Raw genomic sequence first — 14,871 nt, 5'->3', positions numbered from 1 at the left:
TCCCTTGTAATAGAAATAAAGAATGAGAGGTTCTCCTTATGGAGAGATCTGGGGTCAAAAAGACCCAAAAATCTCTTTTACCCTTAAAAGCAAAAAAAAATAAAAACACACCCCCACACACCACTTGTTTACCTCCAGCCTGGAACAAAACTGACGTCATGACATCGCTCCAGTCCTCAAAGGCCATAGAGGCAATCAAAGTGGATCTACTCTTGGATCGCCTGTGTGGCCAGCCGGTGGCACCGTCGGATCTTCTCTCAGGTGAACCAGCTGAAATGGTAAGCCCGAGAAACAGTAGCGAGTGGCGGAAGGGGAGGGGGGGTGGAATGACCCCCTCCCACTGCTTCTGAAATGGTTCCAGCGGTTCATGAGCCACTCAGATTGCTTTCATTAGAAAACCAGCCACCTTTAAATAATACCGGAATCTTGTGCTTTCCTGCATCAGTGTGAACCAGTGCGAAAAGTGTGAATAACCTGCTTCCCCATCGCTCACTGGCTTTCAACACCAGCTCATACGTCACTACAAGACATACAAAATCGATAAAAGGAACCTCAGCAAGCGGCAGAGGGAACAGGTATGCAATCCATTTAACAAGGCAAAAAACTTGCAGAGCAGTTAAGCCGCAGCTTCTCAGGAAAGGGGTTCCTGGAAGCACTGCAAACAGCCCTCCTGTACAGGGCCCGGCTCCCATCATTCTTCAGCTACCATGAAAGCACTTTGTCCAGGAGAAAGCATTTGACCGTCGTTATCGTCGTTATCATATGATGATCACATAAGCACAGCAAAATGCTGTTAGGTCATGTTTACTTTTGTATTTAGGTGTGGGGGGGCAGTAAAAATCTTCAGCTTAACCAGTTTTACCATCTTCTAATCACTCCCCCTTATGCTTCCAAAGACACTACTGCCATAGTGCAGCAGTAGTGATGGGATGTTGTGTAAAACACACTGCAGCCATACTACAGAAGCAGTGCCTTTGCAGCCTAAGGGGGATTGGTTGGGGGATGGTAAAACTGTCTTAACTGCACATTTTACTGCCCCCCCCCCCCACACACACACACACACACAAGTAAACAAGACCTAACAGTTAGCATCTCACTGTACACTGCCAATCATAAGTTGAGGCATTACCCAACCAACAGCCACATATATATGGATCCTGTATACATGTGGCTGTGGAGCAGGGAATTTCTTCACCACTTATGATTGGCAGGGCACTGCGGCGGTGGAATGGCGGGCAGGGGGGCCCTGTCAGGTAGGCTGTACGGGGCCCCGTGATTTCTAACAGCGGCCCTGCCTGGAGGAGTAAGTATAGGTAGTCTTTGCAGGTCATTTTCAGCTGCTCTATAAAAACAGCCACTTCTGGCAATTGTTTTCCACCATTTTGAAAGCCTACCATAAAGGGAGGTGTATTGTTTAGTTTGCAATGTGCATATAGTGGAAATGAGGGGGCTAAATAAAGTACAGAATCCACAGGGAATAGTAGGTGGGTGTTACTATTTTACAATCTACAACCCACAAACTGTGGACTAAACTTGTCATATTTTGTGTACCATGTTCCTCTTACATTACATCTAAAAAGGTTGATTTTTTTTACTAGTAATGGGGAAAGCAGGACAGAATGGATGGGGGGGGGGGTACTTTGCAGCTTGCTATGGGGGCATCTAGCAGGGGGGAGGGGCCAGGAGCGCAAGCAGGGGACCACAGAAGAAGAGGATCACGGCTGCTCGAAGCAAAAACCATTGCACAGAGCAGGCAACATGTTTGTTATTAAAAAAAAAAAAAGAAAAGCTGAACCATTATAAATGCTTTTACTACTAATAAGCACAGAATGTTATCAATGTGAATTAACTTTGACTTTGGAAATGTGGCTTTTGCTGAACCAAGCCACCACAGAAAGAAAAGCAACAACGCACAGGGCTAGCTGTGCATTCAGGCACATTAATGCTTCTTTGTCAAGAATAATGAGGACTGAAATGCAGCCAAGACCAATAACTAAGAAGATTTACCTTCACATTTCACAATATGCCAGTCCAAAGTAAATAAGGAAAAAAAAATCCACCTGCATGCACACATACATAATATGTACAGTAAACAGTTTGTCTACATATCTTCTTGGCAATTTCATAGGCTTTAATCAAAGCATATGTCCAAGCACAAAAAAGAAAAGAAAACACACACACACACACACACACACGTTTTATACCTTTTGCACATGCTGCAAGTACAGAAAAATCACTGTTGACAACACCAAACTATCTCTCAACCCTGACTTTTTCATCCAGAGCAATAGCATATCTATCAGTCCCTAGCCAGGTTGCTAGGTGTAATCCTGATCTCCAATTCTTATCTCAACATCCAATCCCTGTCCAAATCTACATCGCTTTAAAATTGTATTTATTACAGGTACTTCTATGGAGCTATAAATTTACATATATATGCCCATCAGTCCCTGCTATCAAGGAGTTTACAATCTATAATCCCTAAACTCACATTCATACATAAAGATACTATGGCCAATTTAGACATGAGCAAATTAACCTACCATCATGAATCGACGACCCTAGGGCTACCAGGCGTATGTGCCAACCACTTAGTTCAGCCCTAACCAGCTCAATGGGGTTTAGGTCTGGGGACTGTGCTGGCCAGGTAAGCAAGTATGTACAACATGTTTATATTATATTATATTTTTTTTTTTTTTTTCTTTTCTTAACCACTTTCTATCCAGCCTACAGACAAATGACGGCCAGGCGGTGGCTTTCCTATCCTGAGTGGACGTCATGTGATGTCCTCTCAGAAAGTCCAAAAGTGGGGCCATGCAGCTGCTTGATCTGTCACCAGCCATATACACAGGACACAGCCGATAACTGATCAGAGTACTGGCTCGCTGCCAGTATCATATGACTTCTGTGTCACAGCAGGTTGCATGACAGTTGTGAACAATGGATGGCTTCTTTTCAGGCTATCCAATGTGTAAAATTGTAATGTTAGCTGTGATTGGTCAATTTGATCACATGTTATATAGGGCAATCATATCCCATCAGTACCATGGGATTAGCTTTGACCAATCATAAAGCAGACTAAATGATTCAGTTTAATTTCAGTAAAATTATTGCTTATATCAATGTAATGCACTGCTATAAGCAAACATACCAGAGTGGTACAATGTTACTATGGTAACAATATTTCCTATTGTCCTGGCATTTTAGGCCATTAGTACATCAGGATTGATCAATTTTCAGATACCGTATTTTCCGGCGTATAAGACGACTTTCTGGATGCAAAAAAATGCATCCAAAGTCGGGGGTCGTCTTATACGCCGGGTACAGTCTCAGTACTCACTTTTTTTTCCCAGCGCTGACAGTCTAACATGCTGCGATCGCGAGCGTGTATTGATTTCAAAGCCGCGCCTTCACTGCAGAGTGTTCTGTGATAGGAGGAACAAAAATCTTCCCAGCAGCGCCTCTGTTCTTTGTTCCTCCTATCACAGATGCCTTCTCATCCTCGGACGAGATGAGAAGACGTCCGTGATAGGCGGAAAACATAACAGAGGCGCTGCTGGGAAGATTTTTGTTCCTCCTATCACAGAATGTAATGGCACAGTGAGATTTGAAAAAGCCTGTTTCTGTCAGTGGTTCTGGCTCCCCCTCAGCTTCCAGAAAGACTAGTAAGTATATCCCAAAATCAAAATTTTTCCTGGAAAATTAGGGGGTCGTCTTATACGCCGGAAAATACGGTATATACACCACAGTTTGTGGACTCTAACTTTTCTACAGACTAAATAATAAACACTTTTTTGAGTTATTTTCACCAAAGAAATGTATCAGAATACATTTTGGGCTAAATTTATGAACGACAATTATTTATTTGCAAAATTGTATAACAAAAACTAAGAAAAAACAGTTTTGCCATTTATTTAGCAAAAAGTAAAAAACCCAGTGGTGATTAAATACCACTAAAAGAAAGTCTGCTTTGTGTGAACAAATTTATAAAAATATAGTTTGGGTACAGTGTTGCATGACCGCACAATTGTCATTCAAAGTGCAACAGCACTGAAAGCTTAAAATTAGTCTGGTATTTAGTAGTTAAGAATCACTTTAACCACTTAAGCCCCGGACCTTTAGGCAGCTAAATTCCCACGCCAGGTTTTGCGATTCTGCACTGCGTCGCTTTAACAGACAATTGCGCGGTCGTGCGACGTGGCTCCCAAACAAAATTGGCGTCCTTTTTTCCCCACAAATAGAGCTTTCTTTTGGTGGTATTTGATCACCTCTGCGGTTTTTATTTTTTGCGCTATAAACAAAAATAGAGCGACAATTTTGAAAAAAATGCAATATTTTTTACTTTTTGCTGTAATAAATATCCCCCAAAAACATATATAAAAAAAAAAAAAAAAAAAAAATTGCCGATAAGTATTCTTCTACCTATTTTTGGTAAAAAAAAAAAAAAAAATCGCAATAAGCGTTTATCGATTGGTTTGCTCAAAATTTATAGCGTTTACAAAATAGGGGATATTTTTATTGCATTTTTATTATTTTTTTTTTTTTTTACTACTAATGGCGGCGATCAGCGATTTTTTTCATGACTGCGACATTATGGCGGACACTTCGGACAATTTTGACACATTTTTGGGACCATTGTCATTTTCACAGCAAAAAATGCATTTAAATTGCATTGTTTATTGTGAAAATTACAGTTGCAGTTTGGAAGTTAACCACAGGGGGCGCTGAACATGTTAGGCTTCACCTAGTGTGTGTTTACAACATTAGGGGGTGTGGCTGTAGGTCTGATGTCATCGATTGTGTCTCCCCCTATAAAAGGGGATGACACGATCGATGTGCCGCCACAGTGAAGCACGGGGAAGCCGTGTTTACATACGGCTCTCCCCGTTCTTCAGCTCCGGGGAGCGATCGCGACGGAGCGGCTATAAACGAATAGCCACGCCGTCGTCCCGGATCGCTCCTCGCGGGAATCCGCCCGCCGCGGGGTGGGGTCCCGATCGGACCCCCCACCCGCTAGAAGGCAAGGACGTATATATATATGCGCCCATCTGCCTGTCCGTGCCGTTTTGCGGATGTAAATAGTCGTGCGGCGGGCGTTAAGTGGTTAAGCTAGAAGTGGGTGGCCATATATTGCACTAGACCTCCCATTTTGAATACCAAAAGAGAAAGGAAAAAAACTGGGATTTTTCAGGTACCACTCATACAATTAATATTATTATACAGGATTTATATAGCGCCAACAGTTTGCGCAGCGCTTGACATCAGGGAAAACAGTACAGTCGCAATACAAATCAATACAGGAGGGATCAGAGGGCAATTGGAAATTTGTAACATTAAAGTGGATGTAAACCCTCCATACACCCAGTGAAGTGAACAGCCTCAGATGATACACAGAGATGAACCAAATCTCCCTACATAGGTTTTATATGTATATTTGCTGTCTTCACATTTATATATTGTTTAGAAAGTTCAGATTGTGTTAGGAGATTTTCTCTTCCTGTTTAACACAGAGTGTGATGTCTGGGCATACAGCCAAGATAGCCAACACTGCTGATTGGAGGAAATGCACACACCACCTCTCATCATAGGCAGAAGTGTTTTGCAACAGGGCCAGCTCCCTGCTAATCTATTTAGCAACTTCCCCTGACAGAAATTTCAGTCTACTTTTATCTAAAGTATCAGAGAATTTGTCAGGAGTTATCAGGCTGATAACAAAGGAACGGTTCAGTAGAGAGCCAAGAGACTTAGGGCCAGATCCACAAAAGTGATACGCAGGCGTATCTGCTGATACGCCGTCGTATCCATGTTTCTATCTATGCGGCTGATTCATAGAATGAGTTACGCATAGATATCCCTAAGATCCGACATGTGTAATTGTTTTCCCCTATCGGATCTTAGGATGCAGTACCGCGGCCGCCGCTGGGGGGAGTTTGCGTCGTAAACCAGCGTCGGGTATGCAAATTAGGAGTTACGGCGATCCACGACGGTTTTTCGCGTTCGCTACGTCGCTTCTAGTATAGTTTTCCGTCGCAAATTTACACTTTTTTTTTGCTGCCCTAACTTTAGTCAGCAAGTGTATTGCTGTCTAAAGTATGGCCGTCGTTCCCGCGTCGAAATTTAAAAATCAACGTCGTTTGCGTAAGCAGTCTGGGAATACGGAATTACGCTACGCGAGTCCCCGTTCGAAAAAATGACATCACGGCGCGCAAAGCACGGCGGGAGTTCGGAAACGGAGCATGTGCAGTACGTCCGGCGCGGGAGCGCGCCTAATTTAAATGGGACTCGCCCCATTTGAATTGGCCCGCCCTGCGCCGGCCGGATTTGGGATACACCGCCGCAAATTTCCAGGTAAGTGCTTTGTGGATCGGGCACTAACTTGGAAAAGTTGCGGCGGTGTAACTTAAATCCGAAAAGTTAAGTTGCGCCCGGGATTCGTGGATCTGGCCCTTAGCTCCTTGAAGAGAGCCAACGAAATACTGCAGATATATGTGCCCAGCTCAAAATTTCACGAATTGGGTTTACATCTACTTTAAAATACTTTTCAATTTAAATTTTTATTGAACCAAAAAAGTTTTGTGGATACTAAAAACATTTAAAAAGAATGCAATACAAGCATATAGCAAGGGTATTAATCCTAGCCGCACAGACATTGTCCATATAAACACTCCAGATGTCCAAAATACAGACATTTTGGTCATCCAACAATACATTTACATCAAAAAAATATGTTGGTCCAATCCTGGGGTAAATGGCATACAAGTCAACGTGTTTCTTAGGCAAGGGGTAAACTGTGGAACTTTAACAATGTACATAAAAATTGCAGAACCATGTATAAAAATACTTGGGAGCAATGTTCCCTATACCTCTGGGTTACACTGCTAATTTTCTAGGGTTTTCTGATGAAGCTGGTATTACCTGTAAAACACATTAAAAGTGTTACACACCCTCACCCTGAGATTGGACCAACATATTTTTATGACGCAATTGTATTAGAAGACCACAATGTCTGTATATTGGGCATCTGGGCTGCTGTGTGGTCAGTGTCTGTGGTACGATTTTACTGTATACTTATGTGAAAAAAGTCAATATTATTCTAGGGTTAATACCCTTGCTTGTATTACATCCTTTTGTATATGTTTTTAGTATGCACAATAAGTTTTGGGTACAATAAAAATTGGAAGTGAAAAGTATTTTAAGGTTAGTCACCGACAATTATAAGAGTGGCACCTGAAAAGTTCCAGATGTTGTCTTTCACCTTTGGGGCACAAGGATAGTATTATCTGGGTACATTAAATACATTTAAAATGTTACATCTTTTCACCTATGTAACCTTCCACAGAAAGCAAGATGTATTTAGGTTAGCACACTTTAACCTTGTGACAAGCACTGATTTTGCTCATAAACTGGGTGCATTAACAATTAAATAAACACTAGCTGTGCAAGCCTGGAACTCTTATTTCAGTGATATTTTAAACCTATCATTACTATAGGAAATAAAAATCACAGAAGTACTGGCAGCAAAGTGATTATATGAAGCCAAGTCAAAATAAAGCTCCCATGTGTGACTTGTAAAGCCAGTTGAGTGCTATTATATACTGCTTAAATTGAACTGTAAAGTCTGTAATGAATTTGGATACCTACCTATTAAAAATGTAATCATTTTACTATTTTGGATGGAAAAGCCAATGAGTCCAACAGTTTAATATTTCACTGAATGTAACTGCCTTCAACACTGTTCAGTCCACATAAAGCTGCAAGAAATGGGCAGATGATGCTCAGATTCCAGTAGATGTTAAGCTACACAGACTGATGCTCTGGTTTTGGGAAACGCTGAAACTTATTAAGAGCGGAGGAGTTTTCTTCCTATGTCTTGGTAAATTCAAGTAGATGACAAAGTAACCACACTGTTATTGTTGGAGAGTTTTCGAGCTCCAGAGCAGAACCACAATCAGCGTACATGGAGAAATTGGTCTGCACATGCCAAGTTTAATCCCTTAAGGCAACATTGTGGATGTGAATTTTCTTATAAAACGTTCAAAAGGTAAAACTCCAAGTATCAGGAATCTTTGCAAGTGGCCAAAAAAGGGATTTTTATTAACAGCTTACCTGTAAAATCCTTTTCTTGTAGTACATCACGGGACACAGAGCAGCATAGCCATTACATATGGGTTATATAGTGTACCTTCAGGTGATGGACACTGGCACTCTCCGACAGGAAGTTCCCTCCCTATATAACCCCCACCCATAGTGGGAGTACCTCAGTTTTGTAGCAAGCAATATGCATCCCAAAATTCCCCATAAGAGGGGTGGGAGCTCTGTGTCCCGTGATGTACTACAAGAAAAGGATTTTACAGGTAAGCTGTTAATAAAAATCCCTTTTTCTTTATCGTACATCACGGGACACAGAGCAGCATAGCCATTACATATGGGATGTCCCCAAGCAATGCTCCATGAGGGGAGGGAGACAACCAGAAAAAACCAAACAAGAGGTGCCACCGGACAAGAGGAGATTAAACTGCGGCCCGCAGTACCGCCTGCCCAAAGGCTGAATCAGCGTTCCTCCTAACGTCCATTTGATAAAATTTTGCAAATGTGTGGACAGATGACCAGGTTGCTGCCCTGCAGACCTGAGCCATAGGGACCTGGTGATACGCTGCCCAAGAGGCACTTATAGCTCTAGTGGAATGAGCCTTAACCGATAAGGGTGGACTCTTCCCCTTCAGGCCATAGGCCTGAATAATCGTCTGTCTAATCCACTTAGCAATAGTGGCCTTAGACGCTGCCTGGCCCTTCTTGGGCCCTTCCGGCAGAATGAATAAGACGTCCGTCTTACGAATCTGGGCTGTAGCTTCCAAGTAAATCTTTACAGCTCTAACTACATCCAAGGAATGTAGTAACCTCTCTTCCTTAGAAGAAGGCTTTGGAAAAAATGATGGAAGAATCACATCTTGATTAAGGTGAAAATTTGATACCACCTTAGGCAGGAAGGACGGAAGCGGCCGCAAAACGACCCTGTCCTTATGCAATAATAAATAAGGTGCCTTACATGACAAGGCTGCCAACTCCGACACCCTTCTGGCGGATGCCATGGCCACCAGAAACACTAGTTTCCTAGTCAAAAGGACCAAAGGAATCACGGACAAGGGCTCAAAGGGCTGCCTTTGCAAGGCCGACAGAACCAAATTTAGATCAAGGATACAGGGGAGCTTTAATCGGGGGATTCACCCGAATAACACCTTGTAAAAAGGATTTCATTAAGGAATGGGCAGCCAACGATCTCTGGAAGAAGACCGACAAGGCAGACACCTGCCCCTTGATTGTGCCGACCGCCAAACCTTTTTCCACTCCCAACTGTAAAAACTCCAGGATTCTCCCAATAGTATATTTGCGGGGATCCCATTTTCTGGTTTCACACCAGGTAATATAGGCCTTCCACACCCTATAGTATATTAACCTGGAAACTGGTTTTCTTGCGTTTATAAGGGTAGAAACGACCTGCCCTGAAAGGCCTCTGTTTCTGAGAATCAGGGACTCAGCCGCCAGGCCGTTAAATTTAGGGCCTGTAGGGCAGGGTGGTAGAATGGCCCTTGTGAGAGGAGGTCCGGACGTAGAGGGAGGACCCAAGGCTCCTCTACGGTCATCCTTTTTATCAAGGAGTACCAAGGTCTTCGGGGCCACGCTGGGGCCACTAGAATCGCTGGCTTGCGTTCCCTTTGAATTCTGTGAAGAAGACGGGGCAGCATCCGTATTGGAGGGAAGGCATAGATTAGCGCAAACTGATGCCAAGGACACACCAAGGCATCTGTCCCGCAGGCCAATGGATCCCTCGTTCGAGAGACAAAGTTTGCTACTTTGGCATTGAATCTGGACGCCATAATGTCCACCTCCGGAGTACCCCACTTCCGGCAAATGACCTGGAACACTTCGGGATGGAGGGACCACTCCCCTGGGGACATCTGTTGGCGGCTGAGGAAGTCCGCTTGCCAATTGTCCACCCCGGGGATAAAGATAGCTGAGATGCAGGGGACATGGGCTTCTGCCCATGAAAAGATCCGATCTACCTCCCTTTGGGCTGCCTGACTCCTGGTGCCACCCTGGTGGTTTATATAAGCTACGGCAGTGGCATTGTCGGATTGTACCCTTACTGGGGAGCCCTGCAGAACCTCCGTCCAGCCCAAAAGAGCCAACCGAGCTGCTCGGATCTCTAAGACATTTATGGGTAGGGCTGATTCTGCCCTTGACCATTTCCCCTGTAGGGTTAAATCGTCTAGGACTGCACCCCAACCTGATAGGCTGGCGTCCGTGGTTACTATCCTCCATAAGGGGGGACTGAACGATCTTCTTTTCAGAAGATTTTTTGTGACTAGCCACCAACACAGGCTCTGCCTTACCGCATAGGGAAGGGAAATGGGAAGATCCAAGGCCTGGAGTCTTTTGTCCCAGGCCGCGAGAATTGCTCTCTGTAGTCTCCGAGAATGGATCTGGGCATAGGGCACTGCCTCGAAGGTGGCCACTAGCTTTCCCAACAGGCGCATGCAGAGGCGTATAGATGGCCTTGTGCTGCTTAGGACTATGTGGATTAACTCCCTTATCGAGTCCACTCTGGACTGGGGCAGGAAGATCCGTTGTTGTCTTGTATCTAAAATCAGACCTAGATACTCCAACCTTCTTGTGGGCTGTAAAGCCGATTTGTCCCGGTTTAGAACCCAACCCAGGGACTCTAGGCAGTTTACTGCTAGCAACACTGCCCGATTTAGACCGGCCGCTGAGTGGTCGACTACCAGAAGATCGTCTAGGTAGGCCATGATCAGAATGCCCTGTTCCCTTAGGATGGCTAATACGGGGGCCAGGATCTTCGTAAAAACCCGAGGGGCCGTGGCTAGTCCGAACGGAAGAGCCACGAACTGATAATGCCGATAGTTTAGGGCAAAACGCAGATACCTGTAATGGCCTGGGAAAATCGGAACGTGCAGGTATGCGTCCTTTATATCGATGGAGGCCAAGAACTCCTTTCCTTGGAGGGCGGCCACCACCGAACGAATGGACTCCATTCGAAAAGACCGGACTCTTAAAAAGCGGTTTAATAACTTTAGGTCCAGAATAGGCCTGACGTCGCCGTTTGGCTTCGGGACAACGAAGAGGTTTGAGTAAAACCCTTGTCCTTGCTCCCCTGCTGGTACTTCCATAATCACTCCTTGAGATAGGAGTCGCTCTAGGGCGGACAGAAGCGATGCCTGTCTCTGAGGGTCGCCTGGAAGTCTTGACATTTGAAAGTGAGGAGGGGGGAACTCCCGAAACTCCAGCTTGTACCCCTGAGTTACTGAGGACAGAACCCATTGGTCGGTAACTTGGGCCCCCCACAACTCCGAGAACAACCGGAGTCTTCCCCCCACTCGAGAGAGTGGGGGCGCCCCTTCACAAGGCTGCCTTAGGGGCAGCCTTAACCGGCTTACGGTTCCACGGTCTCTTGTTCCCTGCAGCTTGCCCCTGGGGCCTGTTTGCAGCTGCGCGTCCAGGAGGCCGTCGATACTGCCTAGAGAATGAGGGCCCTGGAACTGGAGAGGTTGGGCGCTTAAAAGAGGGACCTCGGAACCTTTTCTTAACCGGTAAAAGGGTGCTCTTACCACTAGAGATCTTTTGAATATATTTGTCAAGATCTTCTCCAAACAATCTCTCTCCTTGAAAGGAGAATCCTGTAAGGAGTTTTTTGCAGGGGGTTTCTGCAGACCAGTTCTTTAACCAAAGTAATCTTCTCATGTGGACCAAATACAGGGATAGGCGGGACGCCTGTTGGATTGAATCCTTGATAGCGTCTACCGCGAAACATAAGGCTCTAGGTAGATCGGCTAAGTCCTGAGCCTGTTGAGCCGGGAGGTCCTTTAGGGCCTGCTTGGCCTGGTCTTTTAAAGCCTGGCAGACGCCAATGGCAGCTACAGCTGGCTGGACCACTGCCCCCGCTGTGGAAAAGGATGCCTTTAGTAAGGTCTCAAGCCTTTTATCCACAGGATCTTTGAACATGTGAATATTGTCCACTGGACATGTTAAAGCTTTATTGACACATGATATGGCTGCGTCAACCGTGGGGACAGCCCATTTTTTTGAAAACTCCTCCTCTAAAGGGTACATAACTGCGAACCTTTTAGGAGGCAGAAAAATCCTGTCTGGCTTAACCCAGTCCTGAAATATCAGGTCCTTTAACAAAGGATGGACCGGGAACACCAGGTTGGCTTGGGGCGCTTTTAGGGAGCCCAATGAGGACACAGCGGAGGCCAGAGGCTGAGGCAAAGGCATTTTAAAAGCTGACCGCACCATATCCGTTAAGGACTGAACCCACAATTTTTCTGCGTGAGAAGCTGAAAAAGGTTCTTCTATAGTAGAATCTTCAGAACCCAAATGGTCCAGATGATCCTCAGCCTGGTCTCCTGTATCTTCCAATTCCTCAGTGGAAAGGACATCTTCCTCAGGAGATTCAAACCTGGGAGACGGGGACCTAGCCCGCTTCTTCCCGGATAAAGAGGCCGTAATAAGAGCGGCCATCCTCTTTTCAAATCCACCCAAGGTGGAGGCTAACATCTCTTCCGTGACATAGGAAGGAGTTGGTTGAATAGGGCCCGCCATAGCACCTAGCAACCCCGATGGCTCACCCAGGGCAGCAACCTCCGGATCCTCCGGGGAGGTAGGGGCAGGTGGATTCTGGGAAATATCCTCCGAGCCCGATGGGGAACCCTTCGGCTTCTTAACACCTTTAGCATTTTTAGCGTTCCCTGCACCCTTAGGAGCCATAATAACAAATCTGAGATACTCCGCTAATATACAACTAACTGTAATAGCTGGAGAAAAACACACATTTAAATAAATGAGGAAAAAAAAATTTAGGTTAGGGTAATGTTAGACAGAAACTAAACTTCCCAAAACCTAACAAGAGATAGCAATATTGAGCCCCAAGGGCTTAATCATATCCTAATATTGCTTCCCTTAATGCTGGGCTAAGAGAGTACCAAATACTAAGTACTCTGACTGCTACTTAGTACACCGGCTTTTTAGAGAAAATATGAGCTTAAACAGCTCTTTAGCAAGGTGTGTACAAAAAAAACGGCCACTAGGTGTCACTGTGTCAGCATAACATAGGCAAACCTATCCTGCTCAGCTCAGCATCGCTGCTCCGTGTCCCTTCACAGCCTTCAGCAAACTGACAGGCTAAATAGAGTTTTTCCCTCTGATGTACAGAGGGGAGGGAACTCCCTGGGCGTCCCCCGCCCCTCCACGCAGCGTCGGCGCCTATAACAGTGCGCGCGCACGCGCGCGCGCGCTCCCGACGCCGCTTTCAGGAAGCAGGAAGCAGAATCCATGTGGGGAGAGGAGCCCGGGAGCTGCTGGAGATACACAGACATCAGGAAGTAAGTAATTTAAACCTGACATGCTCCCTTTTACATTTCATGGAGCAAAACACCTTGTAGCAGCAGCAGCAGTCTATTAGCCCAGCCAGAGGAACAGTATACCTGGGTGTTTGAGCCATCCAGTCATGCAGACTTTGTGGTTTCTCTTTTAGCCCATGCACAGAGGCATAAAAAAGGCTTTTCCCCAGAGTCCCCTGTGGGGAGCCCACTGACAAACCAAGTTCCGTAGGCCCCCCGCTTACCTTTCCACACCGCAGGGCATTGCTCATGCAAGAGGCCCAATCTTCCCCCTTCACCGTGGGTATGGTCATAGACCTTCAGGGACCGGGGTCCAAGTCAGGAACACCACACACCTGGACCTATACAGCACTACTGGCAGCAGGTATTCATAGGTTAAAAAACCCAGTCCTGGAACCCAGAGTCCAGCCCTCCAAGGAGAGGCATTATAGGCAAAACCCCCTCCACGAATTGGGGCCCGGGTACCGTCCACTTTGGCTATGAAGCACCTTGGACGGATCCGGTCGGCTGGCCCTGGTCCCAAGGACAAACTGCAGGCACAACCTTCAACGTGCACCAACACCTAAGACACTGGCGAAAAAACTGAGGTACTCCCACTATGGGTGGGGGTTATATAGGGAGGGAACTTCCTGTCGGAGAGTGCCAGTGTCCATCACCTGAAGGTACACTATATAACCCATATGTAATGGCTATGCTGCTCTGTGACCCGTGATGTACGATAAAGAAAGTACATCACCCATGCCCCATTTATTTTCACCCAAACTATGGGCCAGATTCACGTAGAATCGCCCTACGCTGCGGCGGCGTAACGTATTACATTTACGTAACACCGCCGCAAGTTTTCAGCGCAAGTGCTTGATTCACAAAGCACTTGCCTGTAAACTTGCGGCGGCGTAACGTAAATCCGCCCGGCGCAAGCCCGCCTAATTCAAATGGGGCAGGGACCATTTAAATTAGGCGCGTTCCCGCGCCGAACGTACTGCGCATGCTCCGTCCCTAGAATTTCCCGACGTGCATTGCGCTAAATGACGTCGCAAGGATGTCATTGGTTTCGACGTTAACGTAAATAGCATCCAGCGCCATTCACGGACGACTTGCGCAAACGACGTGAAATTTTAAATTTCGACGCGGGAACGACGGCCATACTTAACATTGGCTAGACCACCTAGAGGGCAGGTTTAGTTTTACGCAGCGTATCTCTACGGAAACCACGTAAATTTACAGCGACGGGCAAAGCGTATGTTCGTGAATCGGCATAACTAGTCATTTGCATATTCTACGCCGACCGCAATGGAATTGCCACCTAGCGGCCGGCCTAGAATTGCAGCCTAAGATCAGACGGTGTAATTCACTTACACCTGTCGGATCTTAGGGCTATCTATGCGTAACCTGATTCTATGAATTAGGCGCATAGATACGACAATCGACAATACGACGGCGTATCAGGAGATACGCC

At 45.8% G+C, this 14,871-nt stretch overlaps 1 protein-coding gene across 2 annotated transcripts in view; it reads right to left on the bottom strand.

The window, feature by feature from the left end:
* Nucleotides 1–14,871, bottom strand: part of PRPF18 (pre-mRNA processing factor 18) — a 74,607-nt gene that overhangs the window by 36,940 nt on the left and 22,796 nt on the right. The gene's annotated exons all lie outside the window — the stretch shown is intronic.

This window comes from Rana temporaria, chromosome 3 (genome assembly GCF_905171775.1).
Source record: "Rana temporaria chromosome 3, aRanTem1.1, whole genome shotgun sequence".
NCBI classification, from domain to species: Eukaryota; Metazoa; Chordata; class Amphibia; order Anura; family Ranidae; genus Rana; species Rana temporaria.
The sequence above is the reverse complement of the archived record's forward strand: the minus strand, read 5'-3'. Positions and strand labels throughout refer to the sequence as shown.